The sequence below is a fragment of the Vicugna pacos genome, chromosome 3, assembly GCF_048564905.1.
Source record: "Vicugna pacos chromosome 3, VicPac4, whole genome shotgun sequence".
Lineage (NCBI taxonomy): Eukaryota > Metazoa > Chordata > Mammalia > Artiodactyla > Camelidae > Vicugna > Vicugna pacos.
This window is the reverse complement of record NC_132989.1, coordinates 14,421,096-14,447,080: the sequence shown is the minus strand read 5'-3', so window position 1 is coordinate 14,447,080 and position 25,985 is coordinate 14,421,096. Positions and strand designations below refer to the sequence as shown.

Below are 25,985 nucleotides of genomic sequence, written 5' to 3'. Positions count from 1 at the left end.
AACTCACACGTTTCACCATATTCACATGCACACTCTCATTCAACATCAACCACTCCTGACAGCATTCCACCCTCTTTCCTCCACAAGTGTGCACGCACACACACGTGCACAGACACACACACACTGAGCCTATATTTTCACTGCTGCGCACGTACCTGACTGTATTATGATAATAATAATAATAATAATAATAATAAAATACTAATTTTACTACTACATTGATTGAGCATTTATTACACGCCAGGCACTGTCTGATCCTCCCTGTATCAGGCACCATCACTGTCTCCATTGTACAGATGAGGTGAATTCCTTGCCTGAGGTCACAGAGGTGGTAGGCAGAGGAATCCCGCCCTCGGCACACAGGGGCCCCTCCGCCCACCAGCCACACCCGGCCCGCTCCCGCTCCCTGCCTGCTGCCTTCCTGCCCAGGCTGCCGGTGGCTGGGTGCTGGCCATACACATCCCTGCACGCCTCACCCAACCCTTGGTACACAGAGAACAGACTCATCTTGTCCAGATTCAGGCAGCTGGAGGCACAGTAAATCCAGGCTATAAACCACCTCCTTGGCGTCTTGTGTAGACCCAGAGTTTTCCCCAGACCGCGCCTCTGGACTGGAAGGAGTGCCACCCCCCCAACCCCAGCCCTGAGTCCTTTACCTGCTCAGCTCACCCCCTCCGCTTCCTCCCTTGTCCCTTCCCCTCCCTCCCTCTGCTCCTCTTTCTCTCCTCCTTTGTCCTGTGGAGCCAACTTGAGGACCTGCTTCCTGTGTGCCTGGCACTGAGGTCGAGGCTGGGCTAGAGTGGGGAGGGGAGCCCGCAGGTCCCCATCCTCAAGGGACCAACAGCTCCACCAGGCATATGAGACCCAGAGCACAGGCTGGCACAAAGCTACACAAGGAGTGAGCAACAGAGCCAGGCCAAATAGCTAAGTCTCCCCACGCCCAAGCGAGGGCTTTTATTTGGGGAGACACAGGAGAACTAAATTCAGAACTGCTTTCTGAACACGGGGCTCAGACACGGAACGCCGCGGGAGTTCAGAGCAGGCTCACTCGATCGTAGGTCCGGTGTATTGGGCGCAGGTACCTTTTATGCCTTCTCTTACTGGTTCCTCCTAAGAACTCACCAAGGTAGACATTATTATTACCGTCTTTCCCCGATTTTACAGACAAGGAAACCAAGGCTTAGGCTAGTCAGGACTCAAACCCAAGACTGATTCTCCAAAACCCCAGCTCACTCACCAGGCTGTGCTCACTGCCTTGGATGAGGAAGGGACTGGGGTGCCCAACAGGTGAAGACTTTGGCAAACTGGGATTTGAGCAGTCTTTTAAAAGGATGGGGGGAAGGATGGGAGGAGAGAGGGGAGCATGAGCATTCTACGAAGTGGCTGTGGCTTGAGCCGAAGGATGAAGGCGAAATGAATCTGTGAGTCCCAGCACCAGAGAGGGGACGGATCAACCTGAGGGGAGGTTTGTGGCTAAGGAGCCACGCAGGCTCTGGGCAACCCTCCTTTCTGGAAGAAGGGGCTGACAGTTAAGCCTGGCCCTGGTCCCCTGGTCTGGGGTGCTCTTGGGGACTCTGCCAAGGCCGGCCTTGGAGGAGCCACAGGAGGCCCCGAGCCGGGCAAAGGTCTCCCTGGCGTCACCAGCCAGGACCCATAGAGGGAGGAGCCAAGAGGCCCTTGGTGGCCATGCCATCCCTAGAGACAGACGCTGCTGGGTGGTGCAGGTACCAGGCTCTGAAGGTCCTCAGGACATCGGCAACGAGCTCCCTGGCACAGGGCTGACTGCAGGCTGGGGTGCCAGGCAACAGAGGTAAGTGCCAGGCAGAGGCTGGAGATGGAGGAGGGAGAAGGGGAAACCACCTCATCTCTGTCTAAGGCAGGGCAGCTGAGACCAGCACTGTGATGTGTTAAGGCCAAATCACAGAGGCTTGAATCAGTCGCACTGCAGAAGTGGTGAGTGACTCAGGCAGGAAACTCCCAAACCACAACCTGTAGGGCCACTTTCCTCCCAGATTTCCTATCTTCTAGTTAATGCTTCTTCCTCTTTCAGGTCTTAGCTCAAGTGACACCTCCTCAGGGAAGCCCACCCTGATATCTGTGCCCAACCCCCACCACACACTGGAGGTGCAGCCAGATTCCTCTGGAATAGCACTCAGAGATCTGGGGCTCCTCCTAGCACGGTGTGTAACTGCACTCTCATTTGTGTGATCATTTGATCGATATTGTGCACCTTCTTGCTGCAAGCTCTGAGAGGGCAGGAGATGCAGCCGTCATGTTCACTGGCGTATCCACAGGCCCCAACATATAGAAAAACCCAATAGATATTTGTTAAACAAATGGGTAGGTGGACGGGTAGATGTTTGTATGGGTGTATATATGGATGGACGGATGGATGGATGGATGGGGGTAGATGTATGGTTGGGTGGGTGGGTGGATGGGTAGTTGGGTAGATAGGTGAGCAGAGGATGACTGTGTGGGAGGCTGGGTGGATGGCTGAGGGAAAGGACATGTGGACAAGTGGGTGCTGGATGGGTACGGAGATGAATGGGTGGGTGGACAGAAGCGTGAGTGGAAGGATGGTTGGGCGAAACCGGGAAATGTTAGATTGTTAGAATGTTAATAATCATGAAACTCTAGATTGCTGAAGTCAGACACTTAAAATATTTTTTATCGTTAAACAGCTCAGCATCGTAATTAGATGGGGAAATTACAGAGCTCGTATCCCTTTTATAAGAGATGAACAGACGGCTTAAAAAGATGGGGCAGATTTTTCCAAGCTCACACAGCAAACCTGATGACCCCAAATCCCTGTTTTCTAAACTTTGTACAAAACAACCTCGAGAAAAGGGGGTCAAAATCCCTTGTTCCAGTGCTCTCTCTTCTGTGGCTTAGGCATGACCTGGGGCCTCCGTTTCCTCTTTAAAAGTCTAATCTTAGGGGTGCATTCTTGGGAAGGCCCGCCTCACTGGGTTTTGTCAGGCCTGGTACAGACCCTCCCTGTGCCTTCCTCAAAGCCCAGTGGAGCTGTCAGGGTGGACTCCGAGCCCCTGCGGGTAGGGCGTGAGGCCCCAGGTCTGGAGCCGGGAGATCAGCCTCCATCTCCCCCTTGTGCCAGCCTGGCCGCCATCCAGCTGATTTTCCGCTTTCAGGGGCACCGCAGGTGGGCTGCAGGTTGGAGGGCCTCTCAGGGAGTTTCTGGCTCCACACATCCTGCCTGGGACTTCCTCACCTACTCGGACACCCGTACCCTCTGCCCCTGAAGCTGGGGGGGAATGCGTTTCATGGAGGGGAGCTGCCCTAGGGTCGGCCTGGGGCTGCCTGGTCCAGCCCCAGGGGAAGGGGATCCACATGTCAGCGAGGAAGGGGACTTCGCGGCAGCCCCAGAACAAAGAGGGTCTTAAGTGGACTCAGATGCCCCAGACATAAGACTGGGGGGGTCAGAAGAGGAGGGGATCTCATCTCGTGTGCGTGTGTGTGTGGGAGGGGGTGTGACTGAAAGAGAGAGAGAGGAGGCAGCCCACGGCCCTGGGCAGAGGTGTGGGGTGGGGTGTGGTTGCAGGAAGGGGCAGAGGAGAGAAGAGGAGCCTGGGGCGGCAGCCATAGGGATTCCTGGGGCCATTACATCAGGTTGAGGCCTTTGGACTTTATCCTCTAGAGTAAGGAATCTTTTTTTTTTTTTAAGGCTTTCACATTTTTTTCAACACTGAAATAATTCATGTTATACACTCATTGTAAAAAAAAAAATAGCAAGCAATACAACTCATTGCTCAGTGAAGAATAAATTTCTCTTCTCCCCAACCAGTTCCCTCCCCAGAAGGCGCCCTTATAGCCAGGTTTTTGCATCCTTGAACAGATATCCTAGGCTGTATTTGTTCACTGTGTCTCCCTCTCCTTTTCACACAGTGGAAGCCTATCCTCCACACCATTCTATTGGGTTGTGTGCTCTGCAGATCATTTCTTAGCATGGATCTTGCTGCCAGGTGTCGTCTGGCCACGTGGACACTCTGCACTGCATTACCTAGTCCCTCCGGATGAACATTTTTTTCTAGCCTTTTGCTTCCACAAACAGTCCTGCATGGGCTGGTACATGCCAGATAAATTCCTAGCCGTAGTGCCACTGGGTCAAAGGAATATATACATGCGACATTCAGCAGACACTCCCAGTCTGTCCCCTTGGCAGGTTTTGAGCAGGGGAATGATGGGCTCCTCGGTCTGGTCAGTTGCTCCTGATGCGTTTGGCAGGGGTGGAAAGAGCAAGGTATTGGATTATGAGCCCCACAGTCTTGAGATCTGAGATGGGCGAGAGGATCTTCAAGTTTGAGTTCACTTGGAGCGCCTGTGGGCTCCCAGATCTGTGCTCTCCACAGTGCCTTCCGGAGCCTGAGAAAGAGGGGCCCCAGATGACACGTTCCTTTGCTGTGGGGAGAGGCCTCCAGCCCCGAGGCAGTGCACAGAACTCGTATCCCCCGGGGGTGGCTGCAAATAGCCTAGTGGGGAGAGGACAGGCTGCCGGCAGCTGTGAGGGGCGTGAGTTCAGCCAAAGCCCGTGCAGAGGGCTGCCAAGAGTTTTTTCTTCTCATTTTTCCAAGTCCTGCACTTTGGGCTGGGCACAGTGTCATCCTCATGTTTCCTATTACTTTACAAGGCTCTGCATCAAAGCGCCAGCGGTGTAGGCCCTTTGATGTCTGGGCCGAGCCTGCCTCTGCCTTTGGGAGAAGCATCTTTGCTGAGGATCAAGAGGGGAGTCAAGCCGAGATGGTCCCCAGGCCTTTCCTGGCCAATGTGCTCCCCTGGCTCCACTCCCGCTGGGACTGAAGGCTCCTGAAGGAGGGTGGAGGGACCAGCACAGCCTGACCAAGTCCCCTGTGATCAAGCCCAGAGGGGACAGAGAGGCCCAGAGAGGGCAGGGGGCTACCCCAGGCCACACAGCAATTTGGTGAAGCGCTCTCTCACAGGAGGTAAACAGATGCTGGTAGAGCCGGTGGACAGGATTTCGACTGGATCAGTGGAGCCTGGTGCCCGTGGTTATTGGTCTCTGTTTCCCACTTGCTTCCTAGAAACTTTCTGGGACTAACATCCTGCAGCTGAAGGAGGTGGTTCAGTGAAGGTGTCTGCGGTCATCCTGCCTGGGTTCAAATTCTGGGCTTATCCCTTTTAGCTGTGTGACCTTGGTCAAGTTACTTAACACCTCTGCGCTTCAACTTTCTCCTCCTCATTAAAAGGATAATGACAGTTCCTTCCTCAGAGGGTCTTGGCGAGGGTGAAATGAGAAGATTCATGGAAGTACTTAGCACAGGGCCTGATAGAGTCTCAAAAAGAATAGTTTTTATCACTTGCTGCTGCTGACAAAACGATTGGGGGAGGGCTTCCTAAGGAGAGGGGTAGACCAGCGTGAAGTGGACTTGCTAGTACGGTCCCCCACTGCTGCAATCCAGGGAGTTAGGTCCTTCTCTGCTCCTCTCCCAGCTCCCCACCTCCAATTCCAAGGCTCTTTTCTAGCCTCAACTGGGGATGCAGGGGACAGATGGGGAGGGGGTGCCAGGCTTCGGACAGGGGCACTGATGGGGTCCGGGCGCTGGAAGGCCAGTGAGATGGGGGAGGGTTGTCTGGGAGGACGTGGCCCAGCAGCCCTGGCTCCCGGAGGCAGCCAGAGTGGGAAAGGAGGGGTGGTTTCCTGGCAAAGCTGAAAAGGTTTGGATTTGACTTGGAAACACATTGAGAAGTCCCTGGCGGCTGCCCCCTCAGAAACAGCCTCTCTGAAGTTAAGCCGGGGCTGGGGAGGCTGTTTTGTATAAAGGGGCTCAGGGGACCTCAGGGATGGAGGATGGGCTGAAACCTCTCCCCCAGAGTTGCAACACACACAGCTGCGGAGTCTCTGCGCTTCCCAAGGGCCTGCCTGGGGATGGGAGAATTCCGCCATCAAGAAGGTGCCCTGTGCCAACAGGGGACCCAGGACCAAGATGGGGAGGGAGGGACCTTGCCCCTCAGAGCTCACGATGGGGAAGACTCACCCCTTGACTTATCCCGTGGGTGCTGGTTTTTGGTCATATCTGTGTTTAGCCTATGATTTTGCTTTAAATTGACTCACTTTTTAAAACTTGAATATATTTCTTTAAAAAAGAACTTTATATTTGCTGCTGTAAATAGAAGACTTGTATCACTCCCCATACAGAGTCACCATATAAATAAAGTACAATAAACAATGTTGTTAAATTCTAGCTAGAGCCCGATACTTGCTCTCTCTTTGATTTTTTTTTAAAGAGATTAGCAAGTATGAGAGCTGTTGTTAAAGTCAGGCTAACACCCAGCAAAGACTTTCTCCTTGCTTAGAGCTGCCAGACAGAATGCAAGATGCCCAGTTAAATTTAAATTTCAGATAAACAATGACTAATATTTTAGTATAAATATGTCCTATATTGCATAGGTCATACTTAGACTGAGAAATAATTAATTTGTTGTTTAACTGAAATTCAGATTTAACTGGGCATCCTATATTTTTATTTACTAAATCTGGCAATCCTATCCTTGATAAATGAAAGACAGTTTTTAAGAGAATAACTTTCTAACTGCTAAGAGATTATAAGTTTGCATGCGCTGTCCCTGTGCCACCAAAAATAATCTTGAGAAGAGCTGTTCTGATTCAAGGTGGAATCAGAGCAACAAAACCCACCAGTGTGGGAATTTAGAAGAGCATTGTGGTCGGGACTGAAAGGCTCCCCGGAGGAGAGGGAGGCACTGGGGCTGGAGTCTGCTGGCCAGGCCTGCGAGTGCAGGGGAGCAGTCCTGGAATTCTGAGCACCCTCCCCCCCCCAACCCCCATCAGCCCCAGGCTTGACAGACAGAGGACACTCCTCATGGCTGAAGTCTCGACTCTGCTCTCAGAGGACAGAGGGGCTTGTGTTGGCGTGACTGTGGCTTGCGAGTCTGAGTGATTATGTGTGTTTGCCCAAATCACACCCTCTCAGGACACAAAGGGGCCTTTGAGTGCCTCCCCTCTAGTACCGCCAACAGCCCTTGCCCGCCATATGTGGGAATCTAAAACCTGCTTGCATTCTCCAGTGATGTGGTGCTCACTACCTCCTAAGAAATCTTTCATTGGTGGGTAGCATTGATTCTGAGCAAGCCCTTCCTGAGCCTGAACAGAAGTCTGCCTTCCTGTAGCATGTCTGTAGATTCACTCTGGCCTTCTGAATGAAGTGTTCCCCTCTGCCCTGCAACAGGGCTTCAGAGATGCATCTTCTATGATGGTGGCCCACTGGAGTCTAAATAGACCCATTTCTTTGAACTGCTCCCCTTGCTTGGTTTCTGGCTTCCTCATTTGCAGGCAGATGGGCTTAGGGCCTGGGACTGGGGACATTGCCTGGGTAGCTCTGACTTGTGCACAGGCAGGGAACAGAGAAGAGGCTGTCTGCAGGGAAAGATGCGAGCCGGGGCGAGGACACATGGGGTAGGGAGGGAAGCTCCTTTCTTGCAGATGCTCAGCCTGCGGGAGCCCTGGGCGCTGCTCCCTGTTCAGTCTCTAATTTGCTGTGTGGCTTCAGACAAGTCCCCTCTCCTTTCGGGGCTTAGCTCTCTGCTTTACACACTGTGAACAGCTTGGCTTGTTCTTATAGGCAAAAACATCTGTGCCTGTTCTGACAGATTGGTGCTGTGCTGGCCTGGAGTTCTGCGATGAGAAGGATTCTGAGGCGGTGTCTGGGTTTGGTGAAAAAACAGGCCACGTATGGGCGGGGGGATAGACGTCCTGGAGTCGCTTGCGGCTAGTTGTGGTTTGAGGGGGCTGCCGGCTCTGGCAGTGCCTGGCTCTGGAATGACAAAGCCTGACAAAATGAGGTGATCCGTGAACCCAGATATGGGACAGGGGCTGTCCCTGCTGGGAAGAGGGAGGTACCATGCATGGTTATGCTGGCCTTGGCCTGTCTTTCTCCAGCCTGCAGACTATCACACGTGTGTTAGCCCACGCCCTGCCACCCAGAGGGCCAGAGGACAGAGGTGCTCTGTGGAATCCTGTGACCCGGCCAAGACTCACGGCTTGAGGGCGATGTGGAAGGTGGCAGGGGAGGCTGGCTGGGTGGGACGGGGGCTGGGGGAGTGCAGATGGGGCTTCTCTGCCAGGGGGCAGGTCTTTAGGAAACAAAAACACGAGTCAGAGCTGGGGCTTGGTTTCTACACAAAGGGGCTTTCTCCCCATCCCTGCCCTGCAGGGCCAGAAGGCTGGAAGAGGGTAAGTCCAGACAGGATCTCAGAGAGACTCCCACTGGATATGCGAGCTGGTAGAACCTCCACGAATCAACAAGTCCCCCCTACAGCCTACGGACAGGGCTTCCTGACAGCTGGCATCTCTTACTTTTGAAGATGGTCAAAGAAGGGGGTCCAGCCATCTCCCTGGCTCTCTCCTTTTGCCCCTGGTTCTGTTGCCATCTCACTGTGTGACCATCATCAAATTCCTTCCCATCTCTCTGGGCCTCAGTTTCCCCACCTGTATGAGAAAGGACTAGGATAGATGGCCTCTAAAAGCCCTGCCAGGTCTCACATTTACAGACTCCAAGTTCTCAGTGGTGGTGATGAGCTCCTACGGTTTAGAGATCACTAACCTATTTCTTACTTAGTCTATCTCTCAACAACCTGCTGGTTAGTGAGGTGGGCATGGTGAGTGCTACCCCCCAGTTTTTTTAGGTGACAAAACTGAAGCTCAGAGACAGGAAGAGGGTCTTCCAACTTCTCACAGCTGAGCAGGGCTCCCACAGCTGTGTCCAGACCTCCGTCCACTGTACCGCTGGTCTGTACCCTCCCAGAGTGTGGGGGATGCAGGGCATGGGTCAGAATGGGCACAATTCCTTCACTTGCCTATTTTCCATGTGGACTTCCCTGTAGCAAGTATTCTGAGGAAAAAGATATTTGTGCTGAGAAAAAATTGAAAGCCTGTACTCTTCCAGGGCTGCTCAGGAGGGAGTGGGAAAGGAGCCGATTCTCAGCTGTGCAAGCTCTGGGGTGGGTAGCTTTACCTGGGGTTTACACAAGAGCTTCATGCGTCTAATGGAAATGAAGGGGATTTGCACGGTTTTTAGTGCGCGATGGCCTTTGGGTGGGTGTCGGAAATCTTTACAACACAGAGAACCACAAGGTAAGAAAATGGCAGTATTGCCAAATGTTAATGCTGGAAGGATCTTTAGAAACCATCTGGCTCATGCATCCCTCACTGCCCTTTACTGAGGGGACACTGAGGCCCAGAGAGGGCAAGGGGTTTGGCCCAGGTCACACAGCAGCAGCCACAGGGACCGGACCAGGTACTTGGGTATCCTAGCTTCCCAGATATTTTCAGCACGTACCACCTTCTGGGGGAGGCAACAGAGTAGAGGGACAGGGGATGGGGAAGAAACAGAGGGGGCTGCAGGCCTGAGGACAGTCAGACAGGAGGTATGTGGGGCCCCACTGCCTGCTGATAAGAGACCCACAATGCCATTCCAAAGGGATATTTTATCAAGATGTAATTCTTCTCGCCGCAGACACTGTTTTCTTTCTCGTGCAGACCATGCTGGCCTTCGAGATAAGGCGCCCAGACATGTTCACACTAAGGCAGCCAAAACATGAGGCAGAAGGAAAAAAAATTCCCTTCTCAATCTCCCCCCACCTAGCCAGCTCCCCCCTCATTTCCTCTCATTCTCTCCAAGTTCTCATGCCCCCCCATCCCCATCCCCACCCCCACGGCTGGCCGGCCTCTTCCTGCCTTCCAGTAAGTCAGCCCCAAGGAGCCAGGAAGGTATGTGGCCTAGAGGAGGTCAAAGGAGAGGACTGTGGAGGGGCCTCCCCTGGGAAAAGAGGCCCAGGCCACAGACTCCCCAACAACGTGCAGGGGTGGGTGGTGAGGGGGGCTTCCCCTGGAGGCTTCTCCCCCAGTCCTTGCAGATGGAACACAGAGCTCTCTCTGGTTTGGGGGTTTAAGCTGGAGGTGATTAGAGCTTCTCCCATCTGCAGATTCCCTACCCACTGACCCCTACTTCTGACCTCCCAATTCAAGAGCTGATGGGAACTTCTAGGGAAGGGGCTACCCTACCTCTTTCCATTAAAACCCCCCATACTTAGCTCTGGCCAGATAGGAGATCTGGGACCACCAGTCACTGTCGACCAATCCCTTCTTCTCTCTAAGCTCTCCAGGCCTCAGTTTCCCCATCTGCCCCTAAAGGGGGTTGGACTCAGAGGTTCTGGTCCTGAAATTCTACTTCTGGCGTTTTCAGAAGACGATGTTCTATCCCAGACCTCCTAGGCGCCTGGCAGGTTGGCTTCATGGCCCACATGTATCAGTACCCCGCCCCTGCTCTGCTCAGGAAGTCCACCCCGCCCTCCACATCTGGATGGAATTTACCCCCCAAAGCAACTCAATTACCGGTGATCTGATCAGGACGGCTCATGTGTCAGAGGGGGCCCTGGTGAATGTTGCTCTGCCAGAGATGAGGGGTCCTGGGCCTGTGGTCCACCCCTCTCACAGCCCCAGGTTGGGGAGGGGGCATCCTTTGGCCCCTGAGGAGACAGGATCTGGTGACCAGGGGACTGAGAATGGGTTGCCACTTCCTGCTCTGTCCCAGGCTCCCTGTTTATTCAAGACTTGAATCAGTGCATAGAGGCTAGAGGGTAAAGGAAGATGATGTATAACTTTTATACCCATTGGTCCTGCCAAGGACCCAATTACTGAGGGTGGTGACCCTCATGACTTCTCTTTACAAATCTGATCCCAAGCAGAGGAGCCTGGAAGGTAAAGGCTGGTGCTCACCTGCAAGGCTGTGATAGGACTTGGGAACCGAATGCTGTGTCTTGGTGTGCGTGCCTTGGGAAACGAAGATAATCCCTGCTTGCTGTCTTTCTGTGGCTTCTGCTAAATTGGTGAGTGGGGGGCCGTGGGCTTTGGGGTTTCCTATTGTTTCAATCCTGCATTTAACACCCCTTACTCTGAGCTCACTGCTCAAAAACTGTTTTCCTAGACACGGAGCCTCCCCATTCCTCACCGTCCACATACATAGGCGGGTCACTGAGCCCTCCTGTGCTCTGGGGTCTAGTGCACTGTGGCCATCAATATAGTGACCTCCTGGGAGTGGGGACCACCGGATTGCCAAAGGAGGGTGACCAGGCCGGGGCTGAAAACACACTGGGTCAAAACCCTCACCCTCCTCAGCAGCAGGATCATATGTGAGTGCCCACCGCCCTCCGACACCACTGTCACGGCTGGGCAGAGCTCAGCGAAGGGACAGCATACAGCTGCTCGTGGCTGCTGGAGTCCAAGAAGCAGTGGACGGACGCGTGCACTGACATGCCAGCCCCTTCCAGCCGAGACCCTCACCAGGTCCACGGCCGCGCTCATGCAGCCCATATCCACTAACGCCAGTTCAGAACAGAGCACTGAGCTCAGCTCTGCTGTGGGGTGAATGGAGAGTCTGAGGCTGAATCTCACTCTTCCAGGGGCTCACACTGCCAATGGGATGGAAAACACTGACTGAAAAGCCAGTTAGGAGCAGGGGCTGGTGCCCAGCAGGCCACGCGGGGGGCTTCAGGCAAACACGTTAGCCTCCCTACCTGCCTCTGATGGGTGTCAGGTTGTCAAGAACGAGCACACAATGCATTGGAAACCCTAGCACAGTGTGGGGCACAGAGGAAGTGCTCCAGGAATAGCTGTTTATTATTATCTTATGAAATAATTAGTACCAAGACAACAACTTCTCACTTGCCTGGGAAACTTCCTCCCTTGCAGAAGCCAGCCAAGAACTTAACCGAAGCCCCCCTTTCTTAAAAAAAGGCCTCTGAGCTGTCATCTGTAAAGACTAGCAAGTTTGTGCCCTGAAACTCACGGACCTTCCTCGTCGGTGAGCTGAGGATAGACGTGGGAGTGACTGGGCAGGTGATGGGGGTGCTGGTTCAGATCACTGGGAGGCAGGAGGGCTTCCTGGGGGCCTGAGGATGGCAGGCCGACACGGGTAGAGGTCTGGGCTGGGAAGGAGTGGGGAGGCCCAGGGGTCTTGACTGCCCCTCTAATTCATTGGCTGCCGCGGGGCACTGGGAGCTGCTGTGGGGTCACTGGCGGCAGGAGGGTGACAATATGCAGGGGCTTCTTCAGAAACCTGACTCTGGCGGCTGATGCAGCTTCCAGCAAGGGACACCCTCTGGCAAGGAGGCAAGTCAGGGCCTGTCGGAACCTAGACAGGATTTAATGCCAGGATCCACGCACAACATGAAATTCCAGACGGGGAAATCACTACGTATGTGGCGAAGCTCCCCTCACAACCTTTATATCACATGACCTTCATAATTCAGTGGAACGGTTATCTCCACTTTACAGAGGAGAAAAACTCTGTCCTTACCGAAGGGACAGCATACAGCTGCTCGTGGCAGCTCGAGTCCAGGAAGCAAGGTCCCTAGTTCCTGCATCAATGCCCCTCTTTCACGAAGGATTTGGCGGGTGTACCTGCCTTCTCTTACAACATTCAATAACAACATGGCACTGGGCAGTCTTGGAACCAGGGTGGGCGGGGGCCATGTGATGAGTGAGTCCCCAGAGGGTTCCAGGCACTGACGCTGGAGTCAGGAAATCCTGGTTGGAGGCCCAGCCCCATAACCTACCACCGGTGTAGCCTGGGGAAGCATCTGAACCTCTCTGAGCCTCAGTTTCACCCCAGATGGAGAGAAGATGTCTACAAAGGAGGTTCTTTCTCTTCCACCAGCCCTGGGAGGGTGTGAGCTTGTCTCATGTGCCTGGCATGGGGCTCAGTGCAGGGCAGGAACTCAGTCAATACCATCATAAGAAACTGTTCACATTTATTATGGGCGCTTACTCCGTGTTAAGCACTGTGCTGATTACTCAGCTAAATAGATGGGCAGGCAGCTGGTGAGAAGGGACTGGACTCTAATAGGAGTTGAGGAAGGAGAATAAACATCAGAGGGGAAACTGCAGACTAGGGGAAGGGGCCCTATCTGGAGGGGCTGGGGAAGAGCTCACCAGTGAAGCGTGCCAGCTAGCACAGGGTCTGAAGACTTGGGTTCAATTTTCCACTGCCATCACCTTGCTGTGTGGCTTTGGCTAAGGTCTGGCCATCTCTGGGCCTCTGTTTTCCTTTATGGAGGACAGATGGAAGGCACAAGGGAACTGGAAGCGGAGCTGTCAGGGAGGGAGGCTCCTCACCTGAGGCCTCCAGGCCTGTTGGGATCTGCCAGCCTGAAGGGGATTTCCTGGGGCCGGCCCAGTCTCCAGCCCTGCTGACGTCTCCCCTGGATGGGCGCCCAGAGCAGCACTGTAGTGGAAAAGGCAGACGGGCACTGTCCCAGCCCACACCTCAGCCCTCCCTCTGGGGCCCTGGGGTCTCCCCACCCCTAACCCAAGGTGAGGAAGTGGGGGATCCCTCCTGTTGAAAGAAGAAGGCACTGCCCCTTGGCTCAAGCTCCTGATTTGCTGTGTGACCTCAGGCAAGTCCCTGCCCCTTTCTGAGCCTTGGACCCCTGTCTTTGAAATGAGGAGGGCAAAGATTTCTAAGCTCTGTGGGAACTCTGACACTCTGGGACCCTGCTAGGGACTGGGGGGCCTGGGAAAGAGGACTGGGGTGGGAGCTGGATTCCAAGGCCTTGCTTTTCCTGCTGCAGAGTGGAAGGTGGATGGGGTGGAGGGACGGCAGTGGGAGAAAAAGAGCCCCAAGGCCTCCAGGTGGCTGTAAGAGGGGGCAAGGCGAGCCTGAGGTTTTGGAAACATATTTATTCTTGAGTGTCCGGTGTCACCGGGGGCTTTTTCTTTGGGTTTTGAAATGCTCCAGAAGTCAGCACTCTGCATGTGCGTGTTTGCAGAGCAGAGTATGGGCTGTATTTATTCATCCTTTAGCCCAAGCCTTTAAAAATATAGACGGCTAATGTCTTCAGTATGTATGAAATATCCCATATGCTCGGAAACAAAAGGGGCTCTGTTATTAAAGTTTCATTTCCACACGCCCCCTCCCCTCCCTCCCGCCCGCCCCCCTGACACCCTGCCCTCCTCCCATCCCTCTCAGCCTGCTTGAGACAGAGCGGGAGTGAAGAGGCAGGCGGGCAGCCGTGGCTGGAGGCCCGGGCATAGCCGGTCCCTGCGAGACGGGGTGCGGATTCTGGCTCCAGGTGAGCGAGAGACCTCGGAGGACAAGACCAGGGTCTTCCAGGGGCGAGGGGCCCCCCGGGTCCCTGGGATGGCCGGTGGAGGAGTGAGGACCAAGGTGGCCCTTCTTGCGGGCGCCTGTGGGGCCGGGGCCCTGGCAGGGCCCCGCTGTCTGGGACGGAAATGCCCGCTCTGCTGCTAACTGAAACCACATGTGTCTCCCAGGCAGCGGGACAGAGACTCCGCCAAGCCTGGGGCTTGGGACTGGGGGGAGGAAAGATGCAGGCTGGACCCCACTGTGTGCCCCGGGATGGTGGGGTAGGGAGGGTAGGGGTCATTTGCATTTGTACAGGAGACAGCATGTCAGAGGGTGGGTGAATGTGTGAGTTCTGTGTGTGCATGTTGCATGATGTGTGTGTGTGTGTGTGTGTGTGTGTGTGTGTAAGCATGTCTGCATGTCAGTGGGGCGTCCCTGCTCACAGGGCCAAAAGGGCCTCCCCCTTGGCCTCCTGTGGCCTGAGTCCTGGGCAGACCCCTACCTAACACCCAGAGCCCGGGAGCCTGCTGGCTGCCTCCTGGGAGGGTCTTCTGGGGTGAGGAGACACCCAAGCGGAGTTGGTGGCTGTCTTTCTATGCTGGGACTACCCAGTGGCCACCATCCTCCCTTATTTTCCCTCTAGCCCAGTTCAGTCTTCTCACACCCATACAACCTCTATCCTTTTCCCAGAGAGAAAGACTGAGGTGTAGAGTAAGGGGCTGATAACAATCTCTTCTCCTGCATCTGCTGTCATCTTTTTCAGAGTGCTTGTCTCTGGGAGCTTGGCATCTTCACTATAGCCCTAGAAGGTGAGGAAACCAAGCCCAAGACAGGGGCCAGCTTGCCTGCAGCATCAGGGAGACAGCATGGGGGCTGATCAAGCCCGGAGGGGTCAAGGATGACTGGGACAAGGGCTCCTTGGAGAAAGGCTGCACACAGATTCTGTGGCAAATAGGGGCACCCCCTGGGGGGCCCTATGACCTGAGTCCTGAGTCTTCTTTCCCTAAAGAGCAAGCCTTGTGGGGAGCTGGGCTCTGGGTTCTAGTGGTGGCCCTGCCACTGCCTTGCTCTGGATGTTGGACGGGTCTCCTCCCGACTCTGGGCCTCAGTTTCCCCATCCGCACAATGACAAGGTTGGACTAAGATATTATTTCCCAAAATGTGATGTGCACAGTGCCAGCAGCTCAGGAGAGGATGCCACATGAACTGCCAGTTTTTGTTTTAACAAGGGTTGTGTGTTATTTTTACCTACATTAGGGGAAAATATATAAAAGCACATCAAACCCAGGGGTGGATTTAAACAAAAATATAAACCACCTAAGATGAATGAAGACTAGGGACTGCTAGGAGACCCCTGGGCTCCTGTCCATTTTGGCAACAGGATCTCTTTATGCTTCTATCATTTTAAATGCTCGTGAGAGTGTTGGTTCTGGCTATCTATAACCCAGAGATACGCTCTGCTGTGTGGATCATCTTTTGGCCTCCACAAATTAGCAGACTTAAAATTCTGTGATTGGAGTAAAAGTCTGTGTGTGTGTGTGTGTGTGTGTGTGTGTCTGTGTCTGCATGTGCGTGCTGTGTATGCTGCGGGGGAAAGGACCAGGAATGGAATGAGCAGAGCTGGGAAAAAGATCAGCCCATCCCAGGTTGAGGCTGGGTGCCCAAGGTCAGAGGCAGGGAGTTGGAGAAAGAGGTTGTTCCCTGACTGACATTCTCAAGTGCTTTGTCTGGCCTCAGCCTTGCACTGAATCGCTGCGATGGGTGGGGAGGCGAGGGGCCGCCCTAGCTTCAGCCTTTCCTGCCATTCAGCTCCAGCTCCCTGGCCATTTGGCTACATTTTATGTGCCAGCCTAGGACTGATCCAGGAAAGGTGCACTGGGAGGATACAGGGGTGTGGGGAGCACCTTAGTAAAGCTCCCCGCCTGGGGCTTCTCTGGGCTGGGCTGGGTGGAGCTGGTACCATGGAGGACGCACTGCCCCATGCCCACCACCCCACTCCTTTACTGAGTGGCCCACTGTTGTTACTCATGATGATGCTTGTTTTTCCATGGATTTCCACTGGTGATTTGTCTCATCACCAGCTCTCTAGGCAAGCACGGCGCTGCCCTGCTGCAGGAAGTACATCCTCCCAGACTGCCTGCCCTGTCTCATCCTGCAGTGGGAAGAGGGCATCCAGAGGGCTCAGGGGTGTGGATGGAATCCTTGGTGGGGATGAATGCACAGCCCCTTCTTGGGGAGGAAGCAGGTGCAGGGGAGGTAGCCCAGGGCAGGCTCCTGCCCTCTTGGGGCCTCAGTGTCCCTACTGGTCCTTGGAGACATTGTCCTCAGTGAGGCTGAAGTAATTTTCTAGCCCTGCCCTCGGATGGAGCAACATCCATTTACCTCTACAGGGTTCTTGTTCCTCTAGAAGGGTGCCTTTCCGAGGAGCTGGGGGACAAGCCCTGTGAGTTTGGGGTTGGGCTCCCTGGAGCAGGGATGGGCCACAGGGAGTCATCCACACTCCTTGGGCCCAGCTTCCCTTGGGCCCTGGCCTAGATTTTTCAAACCCTGGGGAAGCAGCTGGCCAGGGTCAGGGGCAAAGTCCTTGCTTGCAGAACTTATCACATTCTAACCGGCTTTCAGTGGCCTTGTGGGTCTTGCAGAACTACCAGCAGCTACACCCAAGGCCAAGGGCAAACAGAGACCTGGGCAGATTTACGGGCATCATTATAGAGAGATCAGCCTGGCCGCGGTGTGGGAGGGGGCACTGCTTAGTGGGGAGGATGTGGGCTTAAAGAGCAAACTTTTCCTAAAGAAACATTCTCATTCAGAAAATGAAACTCTTCCAGTGACCATGGTCTGCTTAAGTACGTCGTCCCCTGTAGTGGGATAAGCCATGGGTTCAGATGGAGGCAGAGGACTCCAGTTAAACTTAGCGTCTCTACCCAAAGCGATGCCCTGGGGCTCTACCTCCTTAGGCTTCACCTTTTTTCCTAGGTTTGCTACAGGCTGAGTATGGAGGGGAGACAAAGCAGTTCACCTATAGAGTCCCACCCAGATCTACCAACAATATGAACTTCAGGCAAGGGAAGCTGAGGTTTGTTACTGGGTTAGGGAAAAAGAAAAAGGAAAGAGATCAGGTGGACCAGTGCTCTGCTCCTGCCGCAGATGCGGGATATGGCCAGGTCACTGCATCTTCCTCAGTTCGACTTTCCTGATCTATAAAATGGGTTGTCACGAAGAGTCAGGAGATTATGGGACAGAAGGCCTGGCACATGCTGTATCCAGCACTCGATAAATAGTAGCTCAAAGGTACCAGGCCTGTGGATAACTCCACTGACTTAGGGAGCATGTGTCATTGCCACTTCACAGAGAGGAGAAGGAGACACAGAGCCACGTGCCCTGAGAGGAGGGGAGGGCCCCAACTCTTTCCCAGGCCTGGGTTCCACTGGCTCTGTCACTTCTAGTAGGTGACTTCACCCTCTGAGTCTCAGTTCCCTCAGCTGTAAAATTGGGCCCAGGAGAGCACCTACCAATCTTACAGGGGATTAAACCAGCCAACGGGAAACTTCCAGCACATAGTAGGTGCTCAGGGAACACTGTTCTAGCTGAGTGGGAACCTGGAGGCCCAAGGCCTGGTCCTGGGCTGATCTCAGGGGCCCCTGCCCTGGAAGTGCTCACTCCAAACAGCCCTGTTAGTCCCCAGTCAGGGCCACAGGAGAGAGGCCAGGCAGCTAGCGGCTCTGGAACCCCAGGAGGGCTTCCCCCCTCAGGATTGGTTGCAGGTCTTGCCACAAATACCTCCTAGAGGAATGCTCTGCCCTGTCCCCGTCCCCGGGCAGAGCAGGGGCAGTGCCAGTGCTCCTCACTGCCCCTGCCGGCAGGGCTGGTGGGATGGCTTCCTACCTGGAGGGTCTTCAGGAAAAGGAAAACGGGGGAAACTGAGGGTCAGAGAGGGACGGTGCCTGTGCGGGGTCCCGGGGAGGTGAGGCAGAGACTGGAGAGGTGGAGGCGAGGGTGGAAACCTTGTGGGGAGAGGGGAAGGGGAGGGCCCTGTTCCAACCCTGCCAGGGCCTCCTTCCAGCTCTGCTCCCTGGAAGCAGGAACCAGCTGAAGGGGGACCGGAAAGGAGAGAGAGCAAACAGAGTCAGAGGAAAGCCTGGAGCTCCAAGTGCTGGGGTTGTTTGGTCTGGCCGAGCCACCTCCTGGCCCCTCCCAGCAGCTCTGCAGACAGACTCCAGCAACTCCCGCCACATGCGTGCGTGTGCCCGCGCTCACACACACACACACACACAGAGACACAGTGACACACAGGTATACAGACCCACACAGTCACACATAGTCACAGAGAGGCACACAGATACATGCACACACAACACACATATACACGCAGATACACACATACAGTCACAAACAGGCACATACACACATATATACACAGACACATACAGACGTACACATGTATACACAATACACACATACACATACAGACACACACACACACACACACATGCACAGACACATGGCACAGAGCTCCGAGCTGGAGGGCAGGTGCTGGGACAGAGGGTTTGTGCAGCTCCTCTGGCCTGACCACCTCGCTCCCCTCGGCCCCCGCAACACACACCAGCTCAGCCCCTCGCTGCGATGACTATAACACCTGCTGCACACTTACTGTTCGGTGCTAAGCTCTCTACTTGGATGAACTTGTTTAAGCCTCACAACAGCCCCACGAGGCGGGCGCTGTAATTAGCCCCGGTCTGCAGATGGGAAAGCAGGCTCCTAGCGGCAGGGCCCCGGGGCACGGGCCCCGGGGCACATCCCCCTCGCCGCCCCTGAGGGCACTGGGTTCTGGCGCCGTGCCAGGCCCTGGGATCAGCACTTCCACCCCCACCATCCACGCCATGTGACCAGCAACATGATGCTGCCCTTCTCAGGCCCCAGGAAGGGAAGTCACAGAGAGCAGAGGGAGCAAGGCTGGATGTCTCTGCGTGAGCTGAGCCAAGGCTTCAGCAGAGAGGAGAGGCAAGGGGTCGAGGTCAGACAAACACATCATCACATTTAGGCTCAGTGCCCTCCTGCTTCCTCTTCCAGCATCTTCCTCCATAACTTGTAGCTTCCTTTCATCACCTGCCCTGACCCCTGAGACTTACCTCTGTCCCCTAGACCCTACCTGCCAGTACCTCTCACCCTCACACTTGTTCAGCTGGCTAGCCATTGCCTCAACAAGTGTGTCTTGAGCTTCCTTAATAGTAGCTTTGGATGCCTGTTGACAAAACATGTTTCCCTTCCATTATTTTATTTCATTTGTATGTGTATATGGAGGGGTGGGTGGTGGTGGATATTATTTTGTTTTATCTTGGCTCAACCACTCACTGAGAATCCTTTCCAATAGAGGGCCAAACTAACTAAAATACATATCAGAGTCCTCCACTGGGCTTAAAATGCCAGCTGTACAAGTACAGGGTGTGGGAGTTGTAGCTTAAAAGTAGCAGTGGTATAGTGATGTCTTTGTGAACCATGAGGACAATATAATCCAGCAGAGGTGTAGCGATTGAAAGGGAGAAAAAAAAGCTAATGTGATGGTAGGCTGCATTAATAAAGATAGCATGCCCAGAATGAGGGAGGGGATGGTGCCAAGTGCTTCTCCCACATTATTTCATTTAATCCTCACAAAAATGCCTAGAAGGTGGTGCTGACATCGTCCTAATTTTCAGATGGGGAAATGGAGCCTCAGAGAGATTGAGTAGCTCCTCATGGCCCTTGTCACCTCCCATCTCATATTATAGCTATTCAAGCCCCTGTCTCATGCCCTTCTGCCCACACTACACTCCTGGATAAGAGGAACCACCTCTGCTTCCCCTCTGTTCTCCCCAGTGTCCTGCACGGTGCTCGTTCCCAGCGGCACCTACAGGCGTTTATTACATTCAGTTGGATTGAATGAATATTTGAGAAGGGCAAGGAGAGCACGGGGAGGAAGAAAGGATGAGGAGAGAACCCCAAGCCGGGGGCAGAGAGTAGCATAACGCAGTGGCTGTGCTGGGAGCCAACTTCAAAGACCATTCCAGCCTGGAACTCCCCTACCTGCATTCAACTTTTGGACTCCCACTAGAGCAGCCTGTCAAGGTGTTTCCCAGGCTCTGCTTGATCTCTGCCAGTGACGGGGAGCCCAGCACCTACCGAGGTATGAGATAATCCAAGCATATCACTTATCCCAGGGCCAAGTGGTCCCCTGACAGCTGGCCTTTACTGAGTGCTTTCCCCGCACCAGGTACAACGAAGCCATGAGAGGTCGCTACTATCATTATCCTAGTTTGGCAGATGAGGAAACCGAGCATAGAGAGGTACATAGCTTGCCCAAGGTCTCATAGCTACTGAGTGACAGAATACAGAACACAATTCGAAGCCCAGAGGGTGGCTCTAGAGAGGCTGCCCTCCTGATCTCTACGCCAGCCCTGTTCATGGAAAGAAATGCAAGCACATACATCTTGTTATGTTTTCTAAAAGCCACTCTAAAAAGTAAAAAGTACAGGTGAAAAAAAAGACTGAGAAATTAATTTTCCTAATACATTCCTTTAAATCCCAAAGAGCACCATTTTAACATGTAATAAATCTAAACAACAAAGTCATTAATGAGACCCTTTACACTCTTCTTTGGGTCTAAGTCTTTGAAACCTGGTGTGCATTACAGCACATCTCAGTATGAACTCATCACCTTTCAAATGTTGAGCGGCACATGTGGCCAGTGGCCACCACATTGGACAGCGCACTTCTATACTAGACTGCCTTTCTAGGTGCTCACTGCGCTATACCCTAGTGCATAAGAAGCAGCCAATAAATGTCAGGCACTATTATGATTATTTTTATCACTGGTTCTTGTTGGTGGTGGTCCAGGGAGAAGCTGGGCTGAGGCCCCAAGCCCTTGGCATAAGCACTGCTTCTATTCTTAATCTGCGTCCTACAAGCCAACAGCTTGATGTCTCCCAGGCTGAGCCAAGCTTTGTGAACCTTTGGCCTGTGGGTCGAGAAGAGCCAGTCAGCTCTCTCTAGGAGGGGAGACCAGGCTGAGGTCTCTCCATCTCCCCAGCTGGCCAGCTGAGTATCACATGAAATGAGGCCTCCTTGCGGTTTAGAAGCCGGTGGCCCATCTGCTGTGGAGTGTGGGGTGGCCAGGCACACATCTGGAAGCGAGGGGGCAAAGACTCCTCCCTCTGTGGTCCCTGAAAGCAGCACCTCCTGCGTGTTTTAGGCAGATTAAGCCTTTACACAGAACAAGCAAGCAAACAAACAAATCACTACCACTTTTTAAATACATTTTCCCCCCATGAAACCCCATGAATTAAATGGAGCAGGGATAAGGGGTTGACATTGCCCCCTGTCCCTCTGTAGTTCCTGGACAGTTGCTGAATGCTTGCAAAGCGGTTCCCAAACCTGTCTACACAGTTGGAATCACCTGGGAAATTTCAAAATACACCGATGCCCCGGGGAGGTTGTGATTGAACTGGTCTGGGGTGTGGCCTGGGCTTTGGAGTGCGTAAAACATCCTCGCGAGAGCTTCAGGCAGACGAGTCAGGGAGCTGCTGTGCTAACGCTTCGGGGCACACACTCATCTAGCCCTCGCAGTAGCTAGGACGCAGGTCGGTTATGGTTCCCGCTTGAAAGAAGGAAACATGGAGGCTCACAGAGCTGAAATAATTGGCCTCAGTTCAGACAGCCGGAAACAGGCCAGGTAGGGGTTCACCAGCTACGGTCTTAGCCATGGTGTGCTGTTAAATATTTCACAGTTGGCTCCCTGGGAGGGAAAAAGCCGTGATGTGTAGCTTTTGCCCCATCCCTGATGTAATGACTCTCACTGTGGCTGATTTCAAGCTGCCCAAGTGATGTCACTGAGCGCAGAGTTGGGAAGTGGTTCATCCAACTAGCTGTTGGGTTGGTCCACTGGACCACAGCACATGGATGGGCCACTCTGCACGAAGAGGAGGTTCTACTGAGTGGCAAGAAAATATGGTTGGTAATTTGCTGAATTTTTAGTCATAGAACACCTTCTCAAATGGACATTTTCGCTATTTCCAACAGATAAAAAGCAGTATGTTATCAGCAGAGGTTTATCTGATAAACTGAAATTATAATATCTTGCTCTTATTACACTGGGCAAGTCTCAGGGCGCACTGGGGGGACTTGTGACCGTGGGCAGTAGGTGGCGTGAAGAGCAGCGTCTACTCAGACCGGGAGCCTCATGGTCCAGGCCCACCTCTGACCTCCCTGCCTGTGTGGCCTTGGGCAAGTCTTGGCCCCTCTGGCCTCCATTTCTTGTGTGTTCGGGAGGAGACTGGACTACACATAGGACCCATGGGGCATGGTTTTCCAGGCTGGTGTTGGCCCCGTAGCAGCCCCTGCCCGACTCCAGCCAGCCTTGGCCCTGTATTTATAGCCATGACTTCAGTCTCTCCAGTTTCGCTGAAGCTGGTTCCCTGGCCCTTATATTTATAAACCCAGTAGGGTAGAAATAGATGTGACATGCAGGGAACTTGGCTGATTCTGTGAGCAAGCTGGATTTGGTGCGTCCATTTGGAACAGGCTTGAGCCCCCGGTATCCTTGGTGTCGGGATTCATGGGCAAACCGGGGCTGAAAACGCACTTGGAGACCCCGAGCCCAGCCCTGCATTTGTGCAGCTGGGGCTCACTAAGGCCCACGAGTGGAGAGATGTGGCCAGGGGCACAGAGGGCATGGCAGAGCTGGGCCAGAATGAAGGGTTTTCTTGCACTGTGCAAAATAGCCTCTCCCTGGAGTGTCAGAGAATCCCTCAGTGACCATCCCAGGACCCAGGTACCCGGCAGGTCCTGGCTTGGTTGTTTTCCTGCTCTGGGATCACGGGCAGACATCATCCTCCCTCAGCCTCTGTTTACCCATCTGTTAAGTGGGACTAGTAATTGGTACCTGCTTTATAAGGTTCTTGTGGGGAGTAAACAAGATCATACTTGACATAACTTTCCAGGATGGTGCCCAGTGCATAGCCAGTGATCGAGAGATGGTGGCTCTGTTCCTGATTAGTCACCCCTTAATAAAAGTAACTGTTATGACAACAGCTGCCTCTCCTCGAGCCCCTATACATATTAATTTAATCCTCTCCACCATATGATATCATTATTATTATCCTCAAACTCATTGTATAGCATGTGTCTTATACCAAAGAGACACTCGATCCATTTAGTGAACTTGGAAAAGAATGTTCTCAAAGAAAAAAGCTAATATGTGAAACCATATTTTTATGTACCAGACCATAACAAATACTCAGTCCTAAATGGTAGACATGTTCACAGTGGAACGTGAAGGTTCTAAAATGGTAAATGATTGAATAATCAGACATCTCTCAGGGGTTTGCAGGGTCTGTGTGACTGATTTGGCCACTTAATTTTGATTTTGTATATTCCTAATTGCATATGAGAATTTAACATAATAGTGAACTTGAAATGCGTATGCCATACGAAAAAAAAGATAGCATCTGTCAAGGTTTTTCACATCAATACCACTGCTTTTTCTGTCCTAATGATACACAGCTCTTCCCCGTCCCCTTTCCTGCTTAATTATTTTTCCATCGCACTTATCACCATCCAATGCGCTTTCTTATTTGTCTGTTACCCGTCCACCCCAACGAACATGTGAGCTTCACGTGGGCAGGGTTTCTTTCTCTTTTGTTCACTGTGTACTGCCAGGACTTAAAATAGAGGATGGCACATAGCAGGCGTTCAGAGAATATGTGTCAAGTGAATGAATGAATTAGTGAATGCGTAAGTCTCCATTTTACCCAGGAGGCAACTGGAATTCAGTGAGATGAGCTACTCAGCTACTGAGAGGCTGAACTCAGGCCTGGTAACACTCATCTCTCCTGAGATCACCCAGCGCGTCCAGCTTGGGGAGCTCTTTCCAGCCATCACGGCTACCTCTTGTCAAGGAATGGATTCCTGATACTTCCAGAGCTCCCCCAGCTTCACACGATGCTCATCCAACACCGGACGCTTATGTCCCAGGAGGAAGGAAGGGCGGTCAGAGCAGGCTGGGCAGCCAGGGCGGGGATGGCTGGAGGCCGAGGCAGGAAGAAGGGAGGCCACAACTGGTCAGTGTGTCTGACCGGACAGGGCTGGAGGGCCAGGTTGGTAATGTGGGGTCATGTTTGTACCTCCCTCTGGAGACTGACTCTGCCCTCTGGAAAATGCCGGGACAGGGCAAGTCCACAGAGGATTCAGGGATGCCTTCCTCCTTGGTCGCTACCATCTCTACCAACCACTCTGCCCAAGACCTTCTTCAGCTGGGGAAACTGAGGCCCATTGAAAGGAAGTGACTCTTCCAGAACACATAGCAAGATAACCCCAAATGCCAGGTCTCCTCATTCTCACGAGTTCTGGAGGCTGGAGGGGTTTGAGATTCCCCCTTTGGAGTCATGGGAAAGAGGTCCACCCCTAACTTGGCTCCCACCCCATCCTTGAGAGAGAAGCGCTCAGGCAGGAATTTACATTCAGTGCAGATTCCTGAGGTCAACAAAAGCTCTCTTCCTAGTGGCAGAGAGAACCCAGCTCTGGACAGTCCAGACCCTTCCTTCCACCCCATTCCTGATGCCAAGGTGCTGCAGGACAGGCATGGGGGGTGGGTGCACCCTGAGCCATCCGGACCAGTTCTGGGTTACCCTTCCCCCAGAGTAATTCCATTTTTGCCCCTAGCTGTATATACAGTCAGCGCCTCGGTCACTCCACATCGTCATTCCACTTGATTAATATTTATTGAGTGACTACTATGTGCCAGACACTGAAGATAATCTCCCCCCTCTCTCCCTCCCATCCTCCCATCCTCCCATCTTTTTTCTCATTCATTCCTTCATTTAGCAATGACTGAGGCAGTACAGCCTTATGGATAAGAGTGCCGTCTGGAGCTAGACCCCTGACTCAGCCACTCCCTGGCTGTGTGAGCTTGGCAAGTCACAGAAGTGCAGTCTCCTTATCTGTAAAATGAGGATAATAATAGCCTCTTCCTTCCAGGGTTGTGATGAGGATGAAATGAGTTAATGCACACTAAGTGCCTGGAGTAACACCTGACGCAGTAAACACTTCATAAACTTCAGCCATCCTCACTGCCGTTGTTATTATGTGCCTGACACTGTGCCAGGTGCTGGGGAAATGGCTCCAAAACGCTCCTCTCACAGGGATGCCTGCACGTCGGCCCCCATTTCAGCCTCCACCTTCTGCATTAGCCTTGCTGCCTCCACCCCCAGAGCCGGGCCTTGCAGTGGCCCCCTCAGCTCTGCAGGGCTACCCTCCACATCACCTCTCAAGCCAGCAGAAGAGAGTCCAGGCAACTGAAGCCTGTCACAGTCTGGCCACCTTCTCTCCCGGCCTCACCTCCCTCTGCCCTGCCACACGTGCCCCAGCCTCAGCCTCTCCAGGGCCTTGTGGTTCTCCGGATTCATCTCCAAGTGGTCCTGCCTTCTTGCCTTCACTGGGCCTTGATGGATGGAGTACCCTCTATTCATCAGAATGTCAAGCACTTCCTGTCAAAATCCTTCAAATCTGAAACATCATCCATCATCTCCAGGAAGCCCTCCCTCCTTCCCCTCAGCCAGGAGACCTGCCTTTGGCTCTGAATTTCCTTTTGTTTGTAGCTGTTCTTTACTCTCTGCACAATGGGGAGCTGTGGAGGGTTCCTGAGCAGGTGAGTAACACACTCAGAGCTGCTCTTGAGAAGAATGGACCAGACCTCGGAGAGGATGGAGACAGAGAGAGATTGCAGGTGGGGAGGCCAGATATGGAGTCTTCAGAGGAATGAGGGTCTAATCTTCCCAGCTGTTTTTCCCCTCTCTGCCTACTCTAGTCTCCCTGCTGTAA

General features: G+C 53.3%; 1 protein-coding gene across 4 annotated transcripts in view; it reads left to right on the top strand.

Moving 5' to 3' along the window:
- Positions 1-1,063: 1,063 nt before the first annotated feature.
- Positions 1,064-25,985, top strand: part of SYNPO (synaptopodin) — a 64,848-nt gene continuing 39,926 nt past the window's right edge. Inside the window, exon 1 of one of the 4 annotated variants that reach the window (XM_072954678.1) lies at positions 1,064-1,078. The gene's annotated coding sequence lies outside the window, so the exon portion shown is untranslated. Of the gene's footprint in view, positions 1,079-13,339; positions 13,447-14,024; positions 14,122-14,929; positions 14,945-25,985 lie in introns of those variants that run through there. The other 3 variants (XM_072954673.1, XM_072954664.1, XM_072954668.1) reach the window with 3 other exon arrangements.